Below are 10,000 nucleotides of genomic sequence, written 5' to 3'. Positions count from 1 at the left end.
TGGTTCACTATATCTTGTTTGGAGAGACTATAGTAGGCCTGTATACAGATGGATACAGATAGATGTCATCGGTTGCGAATCAGAATGTGAAAAAAAAAGGAAAAGAGAGAAACGGAAACTTGATAACAAAAATAAGATATAAGAATGCGAGAATCATGTTATATGATACCATAATATTTGAAGGAGGCGCGGACCAGCCAGATGTATTGAATTAACGTATAAAGGACGGGCGTCATAGTGTCATGATGCATTTCTATGATGTTTTCTTTTCTTTGGGATGAGCTATGTGGTCAGAAATTCCTGAGCTTGGTTGTTCAAATTTCGACTTCGGAGTGACCAGTAAAAAGTGGACATGGGGAGAGAAGCATTAGGAAATACAGAGAGAAATTCGAGAAGAGAGAAAGAAATAATAAATCAGACTTAAGTGACTAAAGAAGGAGACAAATAGCGGGAGAGTGAGAAAAAAAAGTTAGTGGAATTACGTTCTCCGGAGCGCCCAGTGTCGCGACGCACTCGGGGGGGGGGGGGGGGGGAGAGAGGGAGGGGAGAGGTAAAGGGAAGGGGAAGGGGAGGGGCGGTTTACCTCAGGAGACGGCCGCCTCTTCTTCTCGTGTTGACGGAGGAAGGGAACTCGTTGGGAAGTTCTGATGGCTAAGAAGTCTCGCTGGGGATCCTTTGGCCGGGCGCGAGAACTCGTCGGAAATGGTCGATTTTTTCTTGTCGGGGATTTTCTCGCTCTTTATCTTTCTGTGACTCTTGTCTCTCTTTCTCTTTCTTTCTTTCTTATTTTCTCGCTCTCTCCCCCACCTCTATTCCTTGGCTTCTTCTCAATATGTACCCACCTATCTACCTACTTACCGAGAATGTTTCACACACAAATACAGACACACACACGCACGCAAACGCACGCACGCACGCTCACACATTTGCCCTTTTCTTTCGGACGCCGTGGCCTTCCTATATGGTCTCGTGCGCCCATTCTTTCTTCTGCATCGCGATTATGTCGCTATCTAGCATTCCGTGTACCACTTTCTGTAACTTACTTTGATCCTGTTTCTTTTACGTGTCTACCAATGCAGTTTTTTACTACGAATATTCCCTCGTGGTGTGTGCGTGTGTGTGTGCGTGTGCGTGTGCGTGTGTGTGTGTGTGTGTGTGTGTGTGTGTGTGTGTGTGTGTGTGTGGGTGTATATATGTATGTATGTATTTATGTGTGTATATGTATGTGCATGCATAAATCCATATATAATTTTTAATATTAAACAAATTTCTGATATATTAATATAAAAATGCAATATATTGTTATGCCCTTTTATTTGTGTCATTTTTACGGCAAGATAAAGGAAATTCGAAATAAATACCTTTTATTATTCTTCATCTACTTTCCTCGCCTCTTTTTCGCCATCACGTTTTATCCATTTCGTAAATGTCGTGTGTGTGCGCGCGCGTCTGTGTATGTATCTGTGTCTGTGCTTGTGTGTGTCTGTATACGTGTGTGAAACATTCTAGGTGCAGTGTTCCGTTACGGACTTTTTTTTTTCTTCCTTCAGCTGATATGCGAGCATTACCGTTTGCTACGTCATCATCTCCCGATCTTATCAGCAGTCTCTCTTTCTTCCTCTCTACTTGCCCCCCCCCCCCCCACCTTGCCATTTCTAAACCTCCTATGAAGGAAAGTATCGTTTTCTCCGTGGCACACGTCTGCCCTCATTTTCCTTTTCTCCCCTCCGTCTTCCTCCGCTTCCCTTCATGCCATTCCCTCTCTCCTGGTCAGTGTCATCGTTCGTGAAGAATGGTCGCAGAACTGGCAGGAGTACGTTCAGGTGGCTGTGCATTGGTGGGCAGGGCACGCTCAACGCCGACTGCTTGCCGACGGGGATGAAAACGCTAATACAAAATTCCTGCCCGAAAGTTTTCCTTTTTGTTCTTCCCGGCCACTTACGAGAGGTGACGATACCAAGGTACTGTTCACCGCGCGTACCACTTAAGGACTTCCTCTGGCACTTTATGAACTGTGATTAGGTGTTGGGGCGAGCCTCGTGCATGACTCCGGGTCATTCGCCGGTGATAATGAGGTGTTAAGAGGCTCTCTCGCTCCTCCTCGGCCGAGATGATGGCGAGGAGCGGCCGGGGCTGGAGCCGAAACCAGGGCGGCGTTTCACCCTTTTTTCGCGGCACTCGGAGCGGGAGCATCGGTACTTGCTGCTGTATAAACATCGGTAATGGTACTGATAATGTGATCCCAAGGGTGAAAAGGATGTTGGTTAATGTAAAAAGTACAAAAGTAATATGAGATGCTGATATGACAGCGATAACGTAATACTGGTGATTATGGTTATTATCATTTTTTACATTATCATTATTCTTATTAAAGACAGTAATAAGGATAATGATGTCATCACCACCATAGAGAAAAACGAACAGTCTAACACCTCTTAGCCAAGAATTCCTCATATTTGCTTATTTTTTGTGATATTTCTGAAAACTTAGCGGTAAGAAGGAAAAAAACTTCCTATCTTATTCTCCATTGACAATCTTGAGGTTATAATTATTTTTATTGATATGATTATTTTTCTACTGCAGTTAGTATCATTCCTGAACCTTAAACAGTAGTTCTGGTATTGGCTTTATTGTTGAGATGGTAATAAGGAAGATTGTTTCAAGCAGTTATGACAGTTGCAATACTGGTAGTTTCTATTGTTTGGTTATGATTGTTCAAGTTATCATCACCATTACTACCATTACCACTTCCATTACCACTACTCCTCCTCCTCCTACTATTACTACTACTACTACTACTACTACTACTACTTTATTTCTACAACTAAACTACAAGTACAGCAACAATAACAACTATTACAACTACACCCACTACTACTGCTAGAACTACAACAATTACTACCTGTAATTCTCTATAGCAGTTTTGCTTCTCATAAAAAAAGAGATAGAATTTGCATCATTTGCTTTTTATAGAGGAAAATATCACTAAGACTCACTCCGAAAAGTAGTTTAATCAAACTAAACTAAAATAACGCCCTAGTACTAATTGTTGACATTTAAAGCGAAATAGGCATAACTTAAACAAAATCATAGCCGTGTACTTTCTTGTCACCAGCCTTGGTCAGTTAGAACATGCGGATTGCAGGCTGAACAAGAAAAGAAAACAGGTAGCAAGTAAATTACAAACAGTTAATAAAAAGAATAGAGAAGCTGTCAGGTTCATTGTTTATAAGACACGCGTGCGCCCGCCGCTGGCCTCGCCGTGATTAACGTTGTATCCAGCTCCAGCAACAGTATATCATGGCAAGGTGGAGTTTGCAGACCTCCCTGACGACTTATTGTCAATCAAGGAGCGAGGCGAAGTTCGATCTTACTGGAATATACGTGGTGGAGGTTTGTTATCCTTTTCCCTATTCATGACCCTAGCGAAGTCCCAAGTGGGTGGATGAGATATATTTCAAGAGCCAATGTGGATATCTTCATAAAATATTTATAGAATATGCTGTGTGCACTGAAAATGGTCTCTAAAATGTCTAAATTTGCCATTTGTCCCAAAAATGCAGGTTTAATTTTTTTCTGCCACAAGATCTCCAGGGTTTAAAGGAATGCTAAGATTCTTCCAGATTACAGCGGGGAGCCATTATAGAACACCTTGCCTTGATTTATAGTCAGCAAAGGATGTCGTATCTTTGCCCATGGTGTTTTCATCATGAGAATAAAATTCTAAATCATAAATGCCTTCCAGTTTCTTTGTATTGATTTCGGCAGCGCGATACGAAGGCAGTAAACAATTTTTGATTTGATCAGGATCGTCATATTTTATAATGTTTTAAAAAGCATACACCAGGGACTAACCTCCTCCCCCAAACCCACGGTTTGTGCCCTCATGAAAATAATGAAAAAAATGGATGACCCTTCAGACTGTATATACATTTTTATTTACAATTTTGCAGTTTTGTACATTTTACGTTGGAGAAGGTTGCATGCAATTACCGCTTTGCGAGGAGCGGGTTCAAGTCGCTGCCAGGGAGGGTATACGAGTTCCTAAAGAAAACGCGTCATTGCATTCTTCCATCTTACTCAGAAGTAACCTCGGTAAGCTGGCATTGTCTAAGATTTCTAAGTCACCCCCATCGAGTGGCTGCGGAAATTGCTTGTAAAACCTCGCTATCATACTCCAAGTGTGAGTAAATATGTAATGCCCTTGAAGCAAATCTAGAGTCTGGCTAGACAAACTTTTTGCTTAGTTTTGCTCTCTTGGGCGCTGCCGCCTTGGGGGAAGCACGCTCGAGTCATTGTCAGAAGGGTATATAAGTTATATATATGTATATATATATATGTATGTATGTGTGTGTATATATACATATTTATATATACATATATATACATATATATGTATACATATACATATATAAATACATACATGCACACATGCATACGTACATACATACATAGGCACACACACACACACACACATACATAGGCACACACACACACACACACACACACACACACACACACACACACACACACACACACACACACACACACACACACACAGACGCACACAGGCGCACACAGACGCACACAGACGCACACACACACACACACACACACACACACACACACACACACACATACATACATACATACATACATACATACATACATACATACATACATACATATAGACATGCACAAACACATACACATGCGATGTGATAACCTGTCTCTTAATGATGGCTGATAATGGCGGTGGTGCTGCTAAAGATATTTAATTTGATAGCATTGGCATTTCAATTACTAAAGGTCATAAGGACGATGACGGGTTTTTTATTGAAAGATAGAAGAAAATATATAATTACAGCCGTAAGGATCTTCAACCAGGGCAGTCAAGTTGCTCATTAGGAAGCCAATATTTCCTGAAAATCTTGCATTGTTGCTTGCGTTCATGCTACTCCTTTCCCCTTCTCTCGCTCCTTTTATGCTCGAGTTGTTCATTTCTGGGGCATTGCTTTCGTGGGTGACTGTTCGGCCGTACTCTCTTCGTTTTCACTTCTTGTTCTCTTCTTCGGTTTTTTTTTTTATTCTGAAGTTTTCGTCTTCTAGCCCCTCCTCTTTCCACTTCCCACTCCTTTTCTTTCTTCCTATTCCTTCTGCTGCTCCTTTTCCTGTTCCTTCTACTCCTTTCTGCTCCTACTCTTTCCCTCCTCTATTTAATAATCCCCCTCTCCTCCTCCTCTTCCTCCTGCTACTACTACTACTACTACTACTACTACTACTACTACTACTACTACTACTACTATTACTACTATTACTACTACTCCGTCTCCCTCCCCGTCCTCTTCCTCCTACTCCCTCCCCTCCCCCTCCTCTTCCTCCTCCTCCTCTTCTTTTTCTTCTTCTTGTTCTTACTACCCCTTCCATCTCTTCCTTCTCCTCCTCCGCCTCCTCCTATTCTTCTTCTTCTTCCAACTCGTGCTGCTGTTGCTTCTACTCCTTTTCCCTCTCTCCTCTTTCCTCTCTTTTCTACCTACTGTCTTTGTCCTTGCAGTGTCTTCTTCTTCTTCTTCTTCTTCTTTTTTTCTTCTTCTTCTTCTTCTTATTATTATTATTATCATTAATATTCCTCCTCCTCCTCCTCCTCCTCTTACCCCCTTCACCTCTTCCCTCTCCTCCTTCTTATCCTCCTCCTCCTCCTTCTCCTCCTCTTCCTCCTTCTCCTCTTCATCCTCCTCCTCTCTTCCTCCTCCTCCTCCTCCTCCTCCTCCTCCTCCTCCTCCTCCTCCTCCTCCTGCCAACCCCTTCCTCCACCCCGCCCTATCCTTCCAACCTCCCCTTCTCTCCTCGCCTCTCCGGGACTTCGGAAATAATTACTTTATGCTTCCGGAACCATTGGCGACACTTGCGGCTTCGCGGTCACGTCGGCGACTCCTTCACGACGCTGAAAAGACTTCGAATTGGAGTTTGATTGGTCATTGAAGTGAAGAAGATGTGTGTGTGAGTGTGTGGGTGTGAGTGTGAGTGTGTGTGTGGCTATCTATCTGTCTGCCTGTGTGTGTATGTGATTGTATGTGTGCATGTTTGTTTGTATTTTTTGTCCACATGTACACGCATGTTTGTGAGGAGGAAGAAAGGAGGAAAAATGACAGACAGAGACAGACTAACAAGCCTGCAGACATGCAGAAAGACCGAGAATTGAGATAGAAAGGCATGGCAGCATGTGGCCGCATTTGCACATGTATAGTTTAAAAGGCATTGGCTATGAATCCATGAAAATGACGTTCGCTCCTATTCATTCTTTTATTCTATCCCACTGAACAAATCTTTCTTGGGATTAAGAACAGAATCAGCAGTCCACAACTTTTTTCTTCCCTCCTGAAACACGAAAGATGAGGCAAAATTTCGAAGAGATTTAACCTTTTCAATTTCCGAATAAAAAGCTTAACACGGGTTCTAGTAAGGAAAACTGCGCTGGAGTCGAGTAGGTGGTGATCAGACGGGGATGTGGCGAATAATCCGAGAATTAGACCCTGAAATTAGGGGGATTATACCTTTCTCAGCTGTAATTAAAACCATGAATCCGAGAACACTTGGAGACAGGGAAAGAGAGGCAGATATGTAGGAAGAGACAGACAGACTGACTGACAGAAGTGAGAGTATGAGAGAGACAGACAGACAGAGGAAGAGAGGGACAGACAGACAGACAGGCAGATAGAGGAAGACAGACAGACAGAGATGGGGGGAGAGACAGATATACAGAATATGAGGGAGGGGGAGAGACAGACGGACAGACAGACAGACAGAGTATGAAAGAGAGATAGACAAGCAGACACAGGCAGATAGAAGAGACACAGACAGAGTATAAATCAGAGACACGCAGTATGAGACTGACAGACAGGCAGAGTATGAGAGATAGACAGAGTATGAGAGAGAGAGAGAGAAGCAGACAGATAGAGTAAGCGAGAGACAGACAAATAGAGGAAAAGAGAGACAGACAAGCAGACAGACAGAGGAAGAGAGAGACGGACAGACAGACAGATAGAGGAAGAGAGAGAGAGACAAGCAGACAGACAGAGGAAGAGAGAGACGGACAGACAGACAGAGGAAGAGAGAGACGGACAGACAGACAGATAGAGGAAGAGAGAGAGAGACAAGCAGACAGATAGAGGAAGAGAGAGACAGACAGACAGAAATAGGAAGAGGGAGATAGACAAGTAGACAGATAGAAGAAGAGAGAGACAGACAGACATAAATAGGAATAGGGAGAGAGAAGGTTTCTGGTCGGGGGATGATTTCAGATTTGTTAAAGGTCGTTACGTTGTTCGGAGTGTTCTAAGTTTCTTGAGTTGAAGTTATTGTTCTTCCTTTTTTTTATTTTTTGTTCGTGTTTTTGTTCCCCTTTGCCACGAAGGACTCGGCTCATCCCAGGGAGTTAGGAGCCTTTATTTAGGAGTTAGGAGTCATATTTTTGGGCGAGTGCCAGTGGAAGAGGAAGAAAAGTGAGAGAAAATCCTAGAGCCGCTCGTCCTTTGTGTCCGTAGATTGTGACTTATTCACTTCATTCATAGTTTTCGTTTTCGGTTCCTGGCCTTGGCGACTCTCCTCCGATTCCATGCACGGAGGAAGCAAATCGAACGAAGATACTGCATGCGATTCGGTTTACTGCGCGAAATCCTATTACCAAAAAGTGTTATATACCGTCATTTTTATTCTTTAATCTTTTATAGAGAGAATTTCATGGGTTCTTACACCATTGAATTCCGATATCTTCTGAAACACATCTAAGTTATTCCTGAAATGCATTGAGAGTCTGTAACTTTGCCACCAGAGGGACATTACGGCTGACATTACCGGCGATATAACCCGGGCGCGCCGCAGGACTGCTGATCGGGGACTGGCGGGGTCATGCCGCAAACTATAAAATGGTTCAGAAATCTATTCTACGAATAATGTATTTTAGACATTTTATTGCAGATTAGAAGTATACATACATTTCACAAGTATGTTAAATTAAGGTTAGTCACTCGCGGGGGCCGCTGCGCTCCACAAGAAGCGGAGTGACTTAGGAGTCGAGCGTGTGTGCTGCGCGCGAGCCCCGGCAGCCCTGGTGGCATGACAGCCGGCAACCGACCGCTTCCTTTGCCGTACCTGCATGCGTATCCCGTTTATGCCCGTCTCTCCTTTGTAATTTGCTTTGATTAGCGGTACGCACTGTGGTTTTTCTTGGAGTTCAGTGGGCGACGGCAGAGAAGAGCGAGCGAATATTTCCCCCGTCTTTTATGCGTCTTTTCGCTTGTCGAGTGTTTATTTTTTTCTAAAGTTTACCGGCCGTTGAACTCCGACATGACTGGGAAGCAGCCACTCCGCCTGAACTTCTTTTGCCGAAGACATTCAGCGCCCGCTTCGAAATCTCATTTTGCTAAAGTTAGATTTTTTTCTTTTCTTTTCGAAGGCTTCTTGCATATTTTTACTCCTGACAAGACGAATAGCTCGCGATTCGAATCTTGTTGGGACCTTGAATGTTTAATGGCATGATTTACTCACACCTCGGCCGCTGTGTGCACCGTGTTCCAACTCGCACAGGATCGATGCGCGCTGATAAAGCCCTAATTAGGCTGTGTGTTTTTTGCCCAAGGTTCTCTTCGGGTTTTTAAAATGTTAATTGTTCGTCATATAACAGCTTCATAAGTTGCGGGCGACGGCGAGGATCCCCGAGCCAGGCAGAGGCCGCGCCATGGAGAAGACACGCAGCCTTCTTATCTGATAGCAGCCGGAGGAATCTTAACAGCTCCTCGAAGGAAACCTCTTCGTGGCCTTCGGCTCTCCTCTACGGCGGCTTCCCTGTTCCGCGCGGTGATGGATGGGGCCTCGCCGCTGCCTGCTGAGGCCTCCGACGGCTGCTGATTGAGCGCTGATCTTGTCCTCGGGGGAAGTTGTGACGGCCGGGATGGCGCTGAGAAAGAGGTTTTAGTTTTGCTTTTGCTTTTGCATTTGCTTCATCTGTTGGTTTATTCTACTCGTTATATTATATATATTATATTTATTGTATTATATTTATTATAATTATTGTATTATATTTATTATAATTATTGTATCCTATTTATTATAATTATTGTATCCAATTTATTATAATTATTGTATCCTATTTATTATATGTATTGTATTTGATTTATTATATATACTGTATTCTATTTGTTTTATTGTTTTATTGTATTTATAGTATTATACTTAGTCTTTTTATTGTATTATATTTATTCTATTATGTTTAATGTTTTATTGTATTATGTTTAATATATTTATTTATTATAATTATCACATTTGTTTAATATATTTAGTGCACATGTTTTCCATTTATTCTGTTTATTTATTTATTTATGAGGAGTTTGGCGGGGGTGCGAGTGGTATGATTTCATATAATCTGAATACAAGAGTATTATGGAGTTCGGTACTAATTGATTCATTTATAATGCTATTTGTGAATGTTAGTAATGGACCAAAGAGCATTTATCGAACGTGATTGCAGTCGGTGTATGAAACGGCTGCGTAATATCCCAAAAGGCATAAAGAACGAATCAGTCATTACGATCTCTTATCCTGACAGCAGATTATGATAAGCAGATGGTTCAGATAATACCACATGTGAGAGTGGGTAGGGCGTGGTTCTCTCTACTAATTTGTATTTTTAAATCTAATAAGTCGAGGTTTTGTGGTTTAGCTTTCTTGCCCCCACCCTCCTCTCTAACTGTTTTCTATCCCTTGCCTTTTATACCGGGGAATTTTGAACAAGTTACAATGCCAATTAGGTGTGAGAAACTGGTGTTAAATGGCGGCGCCCATGTCTCGTCATGAAGGAAGGTGTGGGTTTCAATTGTTATTATTATTATTTTTAAATTAAGTGCCGTTTTCATATACCCGATGGGGTCGGGCGTGTGTTTATATGCATACAGACAATTTCTGTACTGAGCTTTTAATTCGATATTTTGAAGAATGTGTTGCG

The sequence above is a fragment of the Penaeus chinensis genome, chromosome 36, assembly GCF_019202785.1.
Source record: "Penaeus chinensis breed Huanghai No. 1 chromosome 36, ASM1920278v2, whole genome shotgun sequence".
Classification (NCBI taxonomy): Eukaryota; Metazoa; Arthropoda; class Malacostraca; order Decapoda; family Penaeidae; genus Penaeus; species Penaeus chinensis.
Note: the sequence above shows the minus strand (reverse complement) of the source record.